This window comes from Epinephelus lanceolatus, chromosome 6, assembly GCF_041903045.1.
Source record: "Epinephelus lanceolatus isolate andai-2023 chromosome 6, ASM4190304v1, whole genome shotgun sequence".
NCBI lineage: Eukaryota > Metazoa > Chordata > Actinopteri > Perciformes > Serranidae > Epinephelus > Epinephelus lanceolatus.
This window is the reverse complement of record NC_135739.1, coordinates 47,255,950-47,273,655: the sequence shown is the minus strand read 5'-3', so window position 1 is coordinate 47,273,655 and position 17,706 is coordinate 47,255,950. Positions and strand designations below refer to the sequence as shown.

The window sequence follows — 17,706 nt, the reverse complement described above, 5'->3', positions numbered from 1 at the left end:
GGCTCACCTGACTGACACCACTGCTCTGAACCAGTATCAGCAGGTTGTTGAAAACCTGGCCCAGACATTTAGCTCAATTTCCCTGAGGGAACCCTCCCAAGGGATTAATAAAGTACTATCTAATATAATCAGCTCTCTCTTGAGCTAAATGTCTCAAAAACCAAAGAGCTGTGTTGCGGGGATAGAAGAGAGTCAGCAACCACTCTTTTTAAACCACTCAGCATCCAGGGTCAGCTTGTAGAGCAGGTTGAGTCTTTTAAATACTTAGGAACAGACCTAGACAACTGTCTATCCTTCTCTCAGCATGCAGACACCATATTAAAAAAAAAAAACAACAACAGCGCCTCTACCTGCTGAGGAAATTAAGGACTTTCAGCGTCAGCAGTCATATTTTAACTTTGTTTTACCAGTCACTGATCAAATCCATACTCACCTTCAACATCTGATCCTGGTACAGCTCCCTCTCATCCAAACACAAAACAAAACTCTTCCGCATAGTAAACCAGGCCAGCAAAATCATTGGATCACCACAACCTCCCCTTTTGGAATTGCACAGCCACCCTGATCACAGAAGACCCCTCTCACCCCCTCCACCACTGCTTTCAGTTGCTGCCATCAGGGAAACTTTATAAGGTTCCACTGGCCTGGAAAAACATTTACAAAAAAATCCTTCATCCCCTCTGCAATAACCGTTTTGAACAACCAGAAATAGACACGTGTTCCTTTTTTTAACAGCCCCTGTTTGTATGCTTTGGTATTGTGCTTTTAATGTTGCTTTAATGTTTCCGTATTTGTACCTGTCAAAGACGAATTTCTGTCACTTTGTGACACACAAATATATCTATCTATCTATCTATCTATCTATCTATCTAATGACCACTAAAAACTAATCAGTTCATTGCTGAGTCACACACAGTGGACATCTGTGCCAAATCTGAAGAAATTCCCTTGAGGTATACCGTGTTCACGGACTTCCGGTTTGACTATGTAGGAGACAGTGGAGAGACAAATGAACATGCACACTCCAGCCACATGTTCTAGTGTTGGCTTCGCCAGCAAACTAGCAACCATGGCGGCGGCAGCTGCGTCCACCGCAGATGGTACTGTTGACAGCAAATCTGAACTGGCAAAAAAATGTACTAGCCTTAAGGAAGACATGGCCACACTAATTCAAGACTCAATCTAACCCCTGCAAGCTTCAGTGGATGGACTACTTGACACAGTCAACACTTTTCAAAGCCCTCTTACCTCAACAAAGGCTCTGGCAGGAGAAAACTTTGAGCGGCTTTTCACAGCTGATGTTAAATTCAGACAAAACTGAAGTTATTGTTCTTGGCCCCAAACAACTCAGAGACTCTTTATCTGATGACATAGTTTCTCTAGATGGCATTGCTCTGGCCTCTAGCACTACCGTAAGAAACCTCGGAGTAATATTTGATCAAGATTTGTCTTTTAATTCTCATTTAAAACAAACCTCACGGACTGCATTTTTTCATCTGCGTAATATTGCAAAAATTAGGCCTATCCTGACCCGAAAAGATGCAGAAAAATTGGTCCACGCTTTTGTTACCTCAAGGCTGGATTACTGTAACTCTCTATTATCAGGTAGCTCTAATAAGTCTTTAAAAACTCTCCAGCTAATTCAGAATGCAGCAGCACGTGTACTAACAGGAACTAAGAAACAAGATCATATTTCTCCTGTTTTAGCTTCTCTGCACTGGCTCCCTGTAAAATCCAGAATTGAATTTAAAATCCTATGTTAACTTATAAAGCTCTAAATGGTCAAGCTCCGTCATATCTTAGTGAGCTCATAGTGCCATATTATCCCACCAGAACACTGCGCTCTGAGAACGCAGGGTTACTCGTGGTCCCTAAAGTCTCCAAAAGTAGATCAGGAGCCAGAGCCTTCAGCTATCAGGCTCCTCTCCTGTGGAATCATCTTCCTGTTACGGTCCGGGAGGCAGACACCGTCTCCACATTTAAGACTAGACTTAAGACTTTCCTCTTTGATAAAGCTTATAGTTAGGGCTGGCTCAGGCTTGCCCTGTACCAGCACCTAGTTAGGCTGACTTAGGCCTAGTCTGCCAGGGGACCTCCTATAATACACCGGGCACCTTCTCTCCTTCTCTCTCTCTCTCTCTCTCTCACTCTCACACTCACTCACTCACTGCATCTTGCTAACTCGGCCATTCTGGATGTCACTAACTCGGCTTCTTCTCCAGAGCCTTTGTGCTCCACTGTCTCTCAGATTAACTCATATCACAGCGGTGCCTGGACAGCGTGACGTGTGTGGTTGTGCTGCTGCCGTGGTCCTGCCAGATGCCTCCTGCTGCTGCTGCCATCATTAGTCATTAGTCATACTTCTACTGTTATTATACACATATGACTATTGTCACACATGTATACTATCAGATATTAATATATACTTTCAACATATTGTACCACAGTAGCCAGAACTATAACTATAATATTATTACTTTCATTAATGTTATTGTAAGCTATTACCGTTAACATCTGTCCTGCATCTCTCTCTCTCTCTCTCTCTCTGTCTCATTGTGTCATACGGATTACTGTTAATTTATTATGCTGATCTGTTCTGTACGACATCTATTGCACGTCTGTCTGTCCTGGAAGAGGGATCCCTCCTCAGTTGCTCTTCCTGAGGTTTCTATCGTATTTTTTCCCTGTTCACTGTTTTTGGGGGAGTTTTTCCTTATCCGCTGCGAGGATCCTAAGGACAGAGGGATGTCCCTGTGAGGCAAATTGTGATTTGTGATATTGGGCTTTATAAAAACAAACAAATGATCACACCATCACCACCATCAAAACCCTTGAGGTCCAGAACGCGTCTCTGTAAGACCACCTTGAAAATCCGGAAAATAGGTCTCGCAGAGCCAACCTGTACATCCTAAATATACCTGAGGGAAGCTAAGATGGTCAGGATCCCACTACGTTTGCATCCAATTTGCTGAGACAAGCTATGGGAGCAGATGTATTTCCAACACCCAGATCCTGTGCTTCCATCGGTACCGGGAGAAAGACATGGCTTTGAAATAGTCCAGACAACACGAGGACTTCCGGTGGTGAGAGGAATGGAGCAGACGCATATTTTGCGCTCTCCCGCGACTTGACTATTTATTACTTTTAATAACCCAAAAACTCAACCCCGTTTTTTCAGTAAAGGCAGATGCTATTTTCAAGCCGTACTATGACCTCCAAAGCCAAGACAAAAAAGGAGGACAACAAGAAAGACAAGCCGGCTACCAACGCTGACCGGATTAGCATGCATGGTCTGGCTAGCCTGCTGGAGGAACACCACCAGTCTATATCGTCAGCCCTCTCCACTGAGTTTAAACTGGCGTTTGCATCTCTTGAAACCAAACTGGATGTGGTGAAAGCCACAGTGACCGACTATGGTGAGCAAACTGCAAGTCTAGAGACCAACGCCAATTTAACCGAAGAACGCATCCAGACCCTCGAGGCATCCTGTTTCAGCATAGCGGAGGCTTGTGCTAAACTCAAAGCTTAAGCTACTGACCTGGAGGGGCGAAGCCGGCGAAACAACATCAGGATTGTTGGTCTCCCAGAATTTATTGAGGGCCCCTGACTAGTGCTGCACAGTTAATCTAATCGCAGTTGCAATTGCGATGTCAGGCTGTGTGATTACATAACCATGTAAAAGGCTGTGATTTGCGATTTAATGTAAATGAATGTTAAAGTGTGTGCCTGTGAATGTGACTACCTCTCCTGTAGTGTGTGGAGTTTGTTGACATTACGTCCACAAGCTATGGTGTGTGCAGCACGTATGGTCAGGTGACCACCTGGCTTGCAGCAGTGACAAACATGGATGCTGAAGAAGAGCATGAGCACGACCATGAACAGGCGAGGAGTTGGTGGCGAAAAATAACCCAGTGTCTATTATATGGTGATACTTTGGATTCAGGTACGGCGACGTTTAACAGAAAGATGTGCTGTGTAAAACTTTAAAAGTTAAAGTCGCCACATCCCGCGGCACCTCAACCACTCACACTCAACAACACACACTCAGCACTTGAGACAGCACAGAGAAAAGTACTAAGAATGCATGCAAGAGAAAGCCAAGCCGAGTAACGTTAAAGATAAAGAGACAGGGGGTCACGTGACGATGGGTGGCTGAAGGCTGTGTCTTCGCGGAGCTCCCGCTCTGGTCCCGATATTTTTCAGCCTAAAAGCACCTTATACCAACCTGATGCTACTCTAACGATATTATAACATGGCAAATAAACTTGGCAGTCAGTCTCAAGAAGAAAGACCGGCTAATTTGAGGCAAACAACCCAGTCGAAGATTACGGATCACCCGCCGCGGCCTAGCATGGCGGCTAACGGTACTTCCTCTCCGGCAGCTAGCAAGACGGGAGCTAGCGGCATGGACATGTCCGAGCTGGTGCGGGAAGTTACTCAAAACATAAATGAAATTATGGAGCAGAAGTTTTCAAAACTAACCGACACTTTGGACAGAATCGCCGGCAGCCTGGAAGGTCAGGCTAAACGCATCACTGAAGCTGAACAGCGGGTCTCCGCCGTGGAGGATCAGGTCGCCACCCTCGAGCTCCGTCTTTCACAGGTGGAGGACAAGCAGGTGACCATGGCCGAGCAGATAGACGACGTGGAAAACTGTAGCAGACGCGACAACATACGGATCTTAAATTTGAAGGAAGGCACAGAGAGTGAAAATCCTCTGGAGTTCTTTGAATCCTGGTTACCAACGTTGCTCGGTTTGTCCGCCGCAAAGGGGCGCATAAAGATGGACCGCGCGCAACGGACCGCCGGACCGAGGAGTGACCGACCCAGACCGGTGATCATCAAACTCCACAACTCCCGGGACAAGCCTCGGATCTTAGCAGCCGCAATAAAGGTGAAAAACCTGGAACATGGGGGGGTCGCGCATCTTCATCCATCAGGACCTGTCCAGCGCGGTTCGTCTGAAGCGTCACTCCTATAATGATGTAGTTCGAAAGTTTATAGACAAGGACATTAGATTCATGATGCGGTTTCCAGCCAGGCTTGTGATACAGCATAACGGGACAGAGCGCGGTTTCAATGACGCAGAGGAGGCTCGGCGTTTTCTGGCCACGCTTGACTGACCATACTGTCGGTGAGGTATGGATATAAACACGCCACAAGAAATGGTCATGCCAGCTCTATACTTACACCTATAGACTTTTTGTGGTAAGAATCTCTCCATTATGTGGTATTCTTCTGCCAGGACTACATTTAGACCAAGTTTAGCTCAGTTAAAAGCTTGAAAGCTCTGGAGCTTCATTATTATAATGTTGGCTTTGTTAAAACTGTCTCTGATTTGATCTTTGTGCTACTCTGTTTTTCTTGTTTACATCCTTGGTGGTTACTTTATCATACACCGAATAGTTAGAGAGATAATGTAATTTTAGGCACATGGATCTGTGTTTGACAGAGGTGCGGACACTACTGAATTTTGCCCAGATTTGTTTAGGTGCTATCTAATTATATTGTTGCCAAATTGGGATTGGAGCGGGGGTCTTTTTTTTTTGGGGGGGGGGGGGGGGGATTTGTGTTCTTTTCTCTCTCATGCCCTCTCTATAGTGATGGCCCCCTTTAGCATCACGTCCCCTTGTAAGACCCCATGGGTATTTGAGACCTACTGGTCACATTTGAGTTTGTTTTTCTGTTTTGGGTGGGTTCTGGTTCCTCTTAGTGTGCGGTCGTCGTTTGGGAACGACCTCTTTTTTCACATGACAGCTTTATTTTCTTTTCTGTTCTTTTCAGTGTCTAAGAGCTACAGGTTTTTGTGGACACCAATGTTCATGTACATGGGAAATACATCCTTAAGATGAGTGTCACTAAATGTATTACATGGAATGTAAAGGGAATTAATAATGCAGTTAAAAGACGTAAAATTCTCTCATCCCTCAAAAAGGAAGCGGCCCAGATAGCTTTTATACAAGAGACCCACTTAAGTGACCTTGAACATGTGAAATTAAGAAGAGACTGGGTGGGTCAAGTTTTCTATTCTTCTTTTAATTCCAAAAGTAGGGGGGTGGCGATCTTGCTACATAAAAGGCTGCCTTTGACACTTGAAAAATGCATAAAGGATCACGAAGGAAGATATGTAATAATTTCAGGTTTCTTATATGGGGAAAGGCTTATTCTGGGGTGCATATATTCCCCCAATACATTTGAGGCTTCTTTCTATTCCAAATTGATGGCTGATTTGTCTTCCAGTACATCACCTCTCATAGTTCTGGCCGGGGACCTGAATGTCTGTCTGGAGCCAGAGCTGGACCAGTGTTCCGGGAAATCCACACGTCCATCTAGAATGGCAGTAGCCACCAAGGCGCTATGCTGTGATTTAAATTTATTTGACGCTTGGAGAATATTGAACCCGAAAATGAAGGATTACACATTTTTCTCCCGTCCACATAACTCATTTTCAAGGATTGATTATTTTCTTACCTCAAGACAAGCATTGGATAGAGTTAGAACATGTAGTATAAAAACCATGGCACTCTCTGATCATTCTCTTGTTGGTCTGGAACTTACACCTCCTTATTATGACCCTGCCACACGTCACTGGCGGCTCAACCCCTCTTTGCTTAGTAATCCCACCTTTGTATCTATGTTAGAAGAACAACTGGTGCTCTTTTTCTCTACAAACGATACATCTGAGGTTTCAGCATCTACATTATGGGAGACAGCGAAAGCCTATATAAGGGGAGTTATTATATCTTACACCTCAGCTAAAAGGAAAGAAACGCTCAGACAAGAATTAGAGCTTGAATCCCAAATCTCTGTCCTAGAAAGGGAGTTTAAACAGTCCCTCTCTAAATCATCTCGGCTGAAGCTGGATGCAGTCCGTTCTGCCCTTGATAACCTTCTTACGCAAAAAGCAGAAACTACAATTTTCTATGCTAGGCACCGATTATTTGAGTCTGCTAAAAAACCAGGGAGACTCCTGGCTCGTCTGGCAAGGGGCAGGGTTGAGTCTAATGTCATTCCATCATTGAAAGATGATAAAGGAGTTAAATTTTTTGAAAATAAACATCTGGTTAATATCATGAAATGTTTTTATCAAAATTTGTACTCTCCAGAAAGCCTGAATGACACTGGGGACCAGGCCAAATTTTTGAACCATATAGATCTCCCAACACTGTCAGCTGAGAGCAGGGACCTTCTTTGCCATCCGGTCACTAAAGAGGAGGTTTTTGAAACAATTAAATCTTTACCAGGTGGGAAAGCTCCAGGTCCCGATGGATTCTGCCCAGAATTTTATAAGAAAATGGCCAAATTGGTGGTGGACCCACTTACCAGAATGTATACAGAGTCCTTTGAACGTGGCACATTACCGCCAACACTCAATTTGGCTAATATATCGCTTATTTTAAAGAAGGGCAAACCCTCAGACTGCTGCTCATCATATAGGCCAATAAGCCTGATCGGGGTTGACTGTAAATTGCTATCTAAACTCCTTGCCAGGAGACTGGAGGTTCATCTTCCAGCTCTCATTATGGCTGATCAGACAGGTTTCATCAGGAACAGGTTCTCACACACTAATGTTAGGCGCCTTCTTAATGTGATTCAACATGCAAACGGTACTCAAGAGAGAATTTCATGTGTAGCTTTAGATGCAGCTAAAGCATTTGATAGAGTGGAATTTGAATATTTGTTTGAAGTTCTTCAGAGGTTTGGACTTGGGCCTGAATTTATTAAGTGGGTTAGGCTGCTCTATAGCGCCCCCATGGCAAGAGTGCTGGTTAATGGCATTTCATCTTGGTCGAGGCACGAGGCAGGGCTGCCCCTTGTCCCCTCTGCTATTTGCTTTGGCCATTGAGCCATTAGCTGAGGTAATAAGGTGTGCAGATAACATTTTTGGTGTCAATCTCTGTGGAACTGTTCATAAACTGGCACTTTATGCTGATGATGTTATTCTCTTTTTGACTCAGCCTGAATCTTCTGTCCCTGCCCTCATCTCCACTATACAATTATTTGGCAAGTTCTCAGGTTACAAAATTAATTTCGACAAATCTGAAGCACTGCCGTTGGGTGACTTTGGGGATAAGGGTGCAATACCCAATTTTCCCTTTAAATGGTCTGATTCTGGTTTCACATATTTAGGTGTTAAGATCTCTGCCAACCTAAACAACCTGTGTAAGCTAAATTTTCTCCCCATTTTGTCTTCAATAAAAAGTGACTTACTCAGGTGGTTTGACCTCCCCCTCTCCTGGATGGGTAGAGTGAGTTTAATCAAAATGAATGTTCTCCCAAGAATTCTGTACCCAATGCAGATGCTCCCTTTGAGGATAAATAATTCTGTTTTCTCTGATATTGATAAAGCTGTTTCAAAATTTATCTGGCATGGGAAGAAGCCGCGTCTCAGTTTGAAAACGCTGCGGCTGCCCAGGGAGAGTGGGGGTCTTTCATTGCCTGACTTTAAACTTTATAATTGGGCATGTCATGTGCGTACAGTGTTTGGGTGGCTGAAACATTTTATGGATCCCAAACAGGAAACCCACATTGATGCTTGGCACTGCCCCTTGTTGTCTCCACTTAGCCTTGTTGTTAATGAGAAGTCAGTCAGAACATGGGAGAGGATTGTTAAGCCCACTCAAAGTAAAGGTCCCTCACCAGCCCTTCACCCTATTATTCAGAATAAGGCCTTTCCCCCAGGACTTGATACAAATATATTCCAGTGCTGGTATGATCATGGTATTAAAATTGTTGGGGATTTGTTTGAGAGGGATGAACTGTTGTCTTTCAAACAAATAAGGGCCAAATTTGGTGTACCATCTCAACATTTTTATGGCTACCTCCAGGTCAGACATTTTATTAATAGCCTAGGTCTCACTGAAGCCCAGCCAATAACTTCAGCTATTGACTCATTTTTGTTACAATGTCAACATAACAAGAAAATTATTTCCCTTTTCTATAGGAAACTACAGTCCCTCAATCTATGTAATATTGATAAAATTAAAGGTTTATGGCACAGGGACTTGGCAACTGAGTTTGGAGAGGAAGCATGGTCAGATGCAATAGCATCAATAGGCAAGATCTTTTTATGCAACAGACTAACTGAGAACCAGTATAGGATCCTTCATAGATTACAACGCACGCCCCAGTCCTTGAACTCTTTCTATCCTGAAATCTCTCCCCTGTGTAGTAAATGCAAGCAGGAGGTTGGGTCTTACATACAGTGGTGGAAAAAAGTTTTCGGACACCCTTAAAATTTTACACAATCTCAAATATTATCATGAAATATTTGTGGAAAAATCTTTTTTGTGTTTCAAAAGGTGTGGCTGCATTAGACAGATACAAACAAATACAAATTATATTTTTTTGTTTATTGTTTACAAGAAAAACTAACAAAACTAAATTCTTGACAGTTTCAATATGTCAGTTCTCAACATTGTCGGTATCAAAGTCAACAAATAACAGAGAATGTGTTCAAAACTGAACAAAAAATAAATAAACCATCACATCATCAAATTAATATTTAGTAGTCCTGCCATTGGCACGTAGTAGAGCTCTAATCCTGGCTGGCATGTTCCCCACGAGCCTTTCACACTGTTGAGGGGTAATCTTGTCCCATTCTTCTTGAATTACTGCTTTTAATTCTTCTAAATTCTTTGGTTTATGCTTTGAAACAGACCTTTTGATAATCCACCACAGATTTTCAATGGGGCTCATGTCCGGGGATTGAGCTGGCCACTCTAAGACCTGGATACTGTGCTCCTGCAGCCAAGTTCTACTGGCCTTGGATGTGTGGCAAGGGGCATTATCTTGTTGAAACATCCAGTTTTTACCTCGACGGAACAGTGCACGCGCAGAAGGGAGCATGTGGGTTTCGAGAATGGTACAATACTTGGTAGAGTTCAATGTGCCATCACAGACAGTGAGATGACCAACACCAGCAGCACTCATGCATCCCCAAACCATGATACTGCCTCCACCATGCTTGACAGCAGGTACTGTACATGCTGGAGATAATGCTTCGCCTGGCCTTCTGCGTACCCTCACATTAGTAGGAGGAAGATAAAGCTGGAAACTGGACTCATCTGACCACAAAATCTTCTTCCAATTCCTGGCTGTCCAGTTCTTGTGTGCCTGGGCCCAACGACACCGGGCTAACCTCTGTCTCTCATTGATCAGGGGCTTCTTGATAGCCTTGTAGGACCTTAAGCCATGATCTAAAAGTCGGCCACGTACAGTGCAGGTGGAACACTGGACACCAGTTTGGTTTGACCACTGCTGCTGAAGCTCCTGTGATGTCATTCGGCGGTTTTGCCTGCACAGGCGGCTCAGTTAACTAAATAAGGCATCTCCTTCTCTCTGCTAGCCTGGGAGTCCGCCTTAGGCAAGCGGTAGCACTCCCTTTGCCTCCTAGTTATGAGTCAAATAGCAACTGGGCAGCTCTGAGTGCTAGTAGGCCTACTGTAGGCTACAGTAGCACTGAGTGTTAGCACAGTAACTGCGTAATCAATTTCCCCTCCTTGTGATTGCCTTCATTAACAATATTGGTGCGTATTTAAATAAAATATTTCAGATAATTTGTAATACAAAAAATACTTGTCTTAATATGAGTGATCAACTGGGCAAGTTACATGGGAATATCTATTAGTTGATTTTTTGCCCTATTTGTAATGTTTTGCCTACATGGGTGTAAGTTTGTTTACAGAATGATAACTATAATTAAGCTACTAGATAGGCAGGGCTATCATACCAAAATATAAACTAGAGACCTTTAGAGTGATAAAAATGCCAAAATTGTTTGGTCCCCGTGGGTGATAGGGGCCTACCAAGGTGTGAAAACGATCCCTTTAGCCCCTGGACTAATAGGGCCCCATTCTATTTGTCTGTTTGAAGTTCTGGCTGCACTAGTTACCTGTCAGGGGCTGGTGACATCAGATGGTGAGGTGAATAATCTAATAACCTACTTTTACGATAAGATGACATTCTTTGGCACATATAAATGCAATTTTGATGTGATTGGCTTATTTACATTAATAATGGCAAACACACATATATATACATGCCCTTTGGATTTTTTTTATTCCTTATTCCATGTCCGCCTGTAATTCATGTGTGTTTAGGTGTATACATTTTTTTAAAAGGAGCAAGGTACTGATGAAATCTTTGCTGCATTGTGTGCAGCAACTGTCTGTGAACATTCAGTCCAAATTTGAAACAGAAACAGAAACAAATCAGGGAAGCACTTCAAACCTATGGCTACCCAACTGGGCCTTTGCAAAAACTTCTAAAAGATCCAGAGGAGACAGAGAGGAAGGGACACAAAAGCGTAACAACATTGTCATTCCTTATGTCGCAGGAGTGTCTGAGAAACTCAGGAGGATTTTCAATAAACACCACATCCCGGTGCACTTCAAACCCAGTAACACACTGAGACAGAAACTTGTCCACCCCAAAGACAAAACACCTAGACAAAAGCAGAGCAATGTAGTGTATGCAGTTCAGTGCAGCCAGGAATGCACAGATTTATACACTGGGGAAACAAAACAACCACTCTACAAGTGCATGGCACAGCACAGTAGAGCCAGCTCTACAGGAGAAGGGACACTCCTTTGAAGACAGCAATGTGCACATCTTGGCCAGGGAAGAAAGATGGTTTGAAAGAGGAGTAAAAGAAGCCGTCTACATCAAGCTGGAACGACCATCATTAAACAGAGGGGGTGACTTACAACACCACTTATCACCCACCTACAATGCAGTCTTGGGATCCCTCCCCAGACGATTCACACCCATTCACCCCTGGTCCCACCTGAGCCTAACGACTCACATTGTGGCCAGGTGGGCCAACGACTCACACTGTGACCTTAACGACTCTGAAACTAAGAGTTCACATGTGACCCTAATGAATCTGCAGGGGTTCACACCCACACAGGGTTTAAAGCCTGCAACTCTGTACCAGTCATTTAGAACTGAAGAAGCTTCTTAGATGAGAGGCAAAATGTCTTCAAGAAACGCAAGCAAGTCCAGTTGCCTACGATATAGCACTTACGATTACCATGACCTGGATGACTGAGAATCTTCACTGACAATTTGTGAAATATTGCTTCCATGAATCTGTTTAGACAGACAGCAACAGATCAATGAGGTGAAGCCGTGCTGCGTGCGGCAGGCAGAGTGTGTGCACAGCGTTGTGCAGTCCGAACGTCAAAATAATAATTAAAAGAGAAAATACCTATGTAGTCATTTCCAACATTCACAAGCTCTTTCTATCTCACAAACGATTCTGCTTCAGTCCATATTTGCTGAGATTAGAAAAAAAAAACAGCACCATAAATTATATATATATATATATATATATATATATATATATATATATATATATGCACTGCAGATAAGACTAATGATTCAAATGCAGTTTTGTTCTTGCTATACTATCGCTCGGTTCCCAGCCATATCACTGGCTGGATTCACTTGCTATATGCTTCACCTAAAGCGTCAGTAATAACTAACAGAATATGCTCCAAACCCTTTCCACTGTCAAGGGCTACGCGGCAAGGTTGTCCTCTCAGCCCACTCCTTTTTGCTTTGGCCATAGAGCCACTCTCTATTATGCTGAAAACTCTGAAGCACTTCAGTGGAATTTACAGGAAAAATGTGCTTATATGCGGATGACCTATTGCTATACATTTCAGACCCTGTGCCATGTGCCCTTGACATTGTGAATATTCTAAATCGATTCTTCAGTTTTTCCGGATATAAATTAAAATTCTCAAAAAGTGAATGTTTCCCAATTAACAACTCAGCCCTTAAAATTGCAGAAACGGACTTGCCTTTCCTTCTCTATAGGTTTTTAATATTTAGGAATTAATATCACCCGTACCCTATCTGGTCTCTATGACAAAAATTATATACCCTTGATTAATAATCTTAAAATTGACCTTCAGAAGTGGACAGCACTAAATTTGTCCCTTACAGGCAATATTTGCATGTGTGAAAATTAATATTCTACCAGGATTCTTGTATTTTTTCCAAAGCATCCCAGTTTTCCTCTCATAATCTTTTTTCCCAGGTTTGTTGATTGGTTAACATCCACTTTTTTATGGGGTAATAAGCATCCCAGGGTTCATAGGGTACTTCTTCAGAAACACAGGGTGGAGGGGGGATTGGCCCTGCCCAATCTGATGTACTATTACTGGGTGGCTAACCTATGAAAAACAGTGTATTGTATCCAGGTCCCCAAAGCTGACTGGTGCCAGTCTGAAGCAAGTACCTGTACATTATCATCACTAGTTTCTGCCAAATTACCTCTATCTCCTAAACAGTACTCCTCTTGCCCTACAGTAACTTCCACTCTCAGGATTTGGTCTCAATTTAGACAACATTTCAAATGTACAGATTTTTCTATCTATGGTCCCATATGTAGTAACCACACCTTCTTTTCAGCCAATTTAGACCCTGTGTTCACACAATGGCAAAGAACAGGCCTCACTAAATTCAGTGATCTCTATGTAGACGGCACTTGGGATAGAGCTTTGGAAAGGGTAAATGATTCAACCTCATGTGCTCACCTTGGCTTAAGTCAGTTCAAGGTTCTCCATCAAATTTTTATAGTAAGGTCAAACTGTCTAAGATTTACCCTAATGTAGATGAAAAATGTGATCATTGTTGCACTGGAAAGGCACACCTGACTCATATGTTCTGGTCTTGTCATAGGCTGCACAACTACTGGGCCACTGTATTTCAGACTCTATCTGAGGCTTTTCACAAGAACATTCAACCCAGCATTGAATTTGCAATCTTTGGAGTCCCTGGGGAGGGTATATTAATGACAAAAAAAGAAAGAAAGATGTGTTCGCCTTTGCTACACTACTGGCACAGAGAAGGATTTTGTTAGAATGGAAGTCAGAATATCCACCCAAAGCTTCTGTCTGGATGAATAACTTGATATTCCTCAAACTAGAAAAAATTAAATACTCAATTAGAGGGTCAACCCAAAAATTCCATGCGACCTGGGACCCTTTGATACTTCATTTTGAAAGACTTAAGACTCTCCCGCAAGACTAGGCAGGATCTGTAATCTTTATTATTCATGAATGGCTCTCTCCAAGGACCATATATGGAGCTCTTAATATGTGTGAGGAAGCTGGAGAGTATCCCCCTCACTAAGGTGAAAAAAACACACACTCAATGACTGTGTAAAGTGAAGTCTAACTGACTGATACAGGAGGTTCATTTTTTGTTATGTTGTGCTTTTGTTTTGGAAAGTCCACTAATCTCTCTCTCTTTGAGGTCTACTTCGGGGGCCTGGTTTTCATGGAGTGCACACGTGAGACTGCAGCCTCAGGATGCCAGCAGATGTCAATTAGGCTGTACCAAGTGCTTAGGAAAGAGAGAGGGGGAGTGGGTAGAGTAGATTTTGGTTAGGTTTTGCTTTTGTTGTTATTTCTTTAGTCTATTAGGTATTTTATGTATCCTGTATTCTGACATAGTCATTTGTATATTGAATATTGGAATGATGTTCAAGTTAACTTGTAAATGTATGTTTTAATGCTATTGTGGGGGGTGTCTATGGGCCCTTCACAATTTAATGGTGTTAATAGGGGCCAGATGTATATATAGTGGGTGTAAGAGCAGTGGGGAGTGTTGGAGAGACAGGGGTCAGGTTGAGCGTTACCTCTGCTGCTAGAATATGCTGTTCCTGAAAAGACTGTCTCTGTTATTCACCAGCCTGCTGAATGTTTGGTGAGGAATTGTGGAATTTTTTTGTAGATTTGTAGATTTAGTTATTTAAGAAACAAAACAGGAACAGTGCATATTGATGATAACATTTGCATGTAAATATGCAAGATTATAGCCAGTGGCTAATTTCTATCTTTAGTCCGTGGGGGCAGGTTGATGTTAAGTACAATGACATTTAAGAAAAAATTAGATAATAAAAGTACAGTAGTCAGACAGATAAACAATAAGCATAAAAACCGTGTACTCTTGACAGAACCAGAATTTGGGGAGCCATAAAGTGCTTGAGTGCTAAAGTGTTTAGGTGATAAAGTGCTTGAGTGCTAAAGTGCTACGTGTTGTAGTATCAAAACCTGCTGGTGTTATTGCATATTTTGACATATTTCTTACACACAGATAAGTGTGCAGATATTATTGCACTTGTTAAATGTACACAGATGTATTTGTGTACGCACAGTATTCACAATATTCACCTACATAATTATATGTATGTATACACGGTCACAAGGACTGGTTTGACACCAGCAACATCCCCAAAATTACAGCCCAACAAATAATCCCACACATTACAACAAACAAATACATACAGCACATTCAGAGGATTACGATAGCATATGAGTACAGTATTGATTATCTAGGAACCATGTTTTTAAGTGTTTATTGAATGAGGTAAGAGTTGGTAAATCAAGTATGTCACTCGGTACTGTGTTCCATGTATGTGACGCTCGATATGAGAACGCTGGCTGCCCAAAAACATTTTGCCTAAATGGGACCAGACAGTCACCTCTGGATCCTGCTCTGGTTGACCTATTTGTGTTTTTCTTTATAAATTCACTTAACGGAGGTGGAGCCAGTCCGTGGAGGATTTTATAGACCAGGATACAATCTGAATTAGGGCTGCAACGATTCCTCGAGTAACTCGAGTACCTTGATTACAAAAAATGATAGAGGAATTTTCTGTGCCTCGAAGCCTCGTTTAATTAAATTTAAAGCTCATGTCTCGCATGGACTCTTTTTAGTGTGAAAAAGTGCTTACACCACAGGCTATGCATCCCCTGCAAGGCGGAAAAAGACGGAAGCGGTCTTTTGGAAATGTTTTGCTGCGAGCCGACAGAATGGCAGACGCCGGGCCCGAAAACAGCAAAAATGAGCAAACGCAGTAAAGCGAAAGCAGTGAGAGAAAGAGACATAAGATGTTGAAGGTGTGGGATCATTTTAAATTAAAAATTAAGGACAACATTGTGGTGTGTGTACATTGCAAGATGGAGCTGGCATACCATAACAGCACGTATTCAATGCTGCAGCATCTCAAAAGAAAACACCCATTTGGCGACATGAGCAGACGACCCGAGACAAGGTAAATTCAACATAAAATCCATGATGTGATAAAGTTAACGTTACTAACGTCGCGTTAGTCCAAGGAACATTGTTGTTATTAATTATGACTAACATTAAGCAGTGGTGGAAAGTAACTAAGTAAACTTACTCAAGCACTGAAATACAATTTTAGGTATTTTTACTTCACTTGAGTATTTCCAGTTTTTAATACTTTTACTTCTACTCCATTACATCTCAGAGGCAAATATTGAACATTTATTCCAGTACAGTTTGACAACTTTGTAGATTTAGATTATTATTACAAAACATACAGTAACCACTTCAGCCCTATGCACGTATGAACTTCAGCTATTTGAAAATAGCCAGACTACAAGCTCGCGTAGATCTGCTATTAACAGATTAACCATACCACATGTCGATTAATTTTAGTTTGCAGTATATTGGGTCAGTATTAGGGATATATTTGAAATTATATGTCCTGCTTTACACGGATGATACGACTGTACTGGCAGAGACTCCTTCAGAATTACAGGCCGCATTAAATGCAGTTGCTTCTTATTGTAAAAACTGGTATTTAACTGTCAACACAGACAAAACAAAGGTTGTTATTTTCTCTAGGGGGAAATTACGGATACTCCCAGAATTTAAGTTTGGTTCAGATAAATTAGAAGTTACTTTTGAGTATGACTATCTTGGAACGTTATTTAATTTTAATGGACGATTTGATAAAGCAATAGCTAAGCAAGTTAAACTAGCTAAAAGAGCTTTATTCTCCTTGGAAAACAGAGTTACTAGATTACAGTTACCTGTTGATATACATTGTGAGTTATTTGACCAGCTTATAGTGCCTATTCTTTTATATGGAAGTGAAGTCTGGGGATTTCATAAACTTACCAAATTGAAATGCTTCACAGATCTTTCTTGAAACGTTTACTTAATGTTAATAAACACACAGCAAATTGTATTATTTATGGAGAGTTTGGTCGAAATAGTTTAGATTTAAAGGTAAACATGAGAATGATTAACTTTTGGGTACATTTAATTAGTCATAATACAGCAAAAATCTCTTTGACTGTGTTTATTGTTTTCAAGACATTGTATGATGACAATATTTTTCAGTGTAAATGGATTTCCAAAGTTAAAAATATTCTTGATGATTGTGGTTTATCGTACTTATGGCATGACGCTGGACGGATAAACCCTAAATATTTACAATTAATGATTGAACGTAGATTATCTGACATGGAACTACAGAGATGGCATGAGAAATTACAAAGCAACCCTTTATGTGATAGTTATAAATTGTTTAAAACTGATTTCACTTTTGAACCTTATCTGATTATGTTAAGACCTCCCGAAAGAGTTTGTTTGTCTAAGTTTCAGTGTGGAAATCATAAGTTACCTATCTCTGAGCGCAAGTATGATCGTGAAAATGTCCCCCGGAAATGTACTCTTTGTTTGACTGGCAATCGAGGAGACGAATATCATTATGTACTTGTGTGTTCTTTTTTTGATAAAGAGAGGTCGGACAGTTCTATAGAGCAAATCCAAATATTTATAAGTTTCAAAAGTTAATGTCATCTCGAAAAGTAAAGGTCTTGTCAAATTTGTTGAAACTTTTAAAGATAATCTTGAATAGTTTCTCTTGATTTG

At 41.7% G+C, this 17,706-nt stretch overlaps 1 protein-coding gene across 7 annotated transcripts in view; it reads right to left on the bottom strand.

The window, feature by feature from the left end:
- Positions 1-17,706, bottom strand: part of szt2 (SZT2 subunit of KICSTOR complex) — a 421,207-nt gene that overhangs the window by 131,270 nt on the left and 272,231 nt on the right. The gene's annotated exons all lie outside the window — the stretch shown is intronic.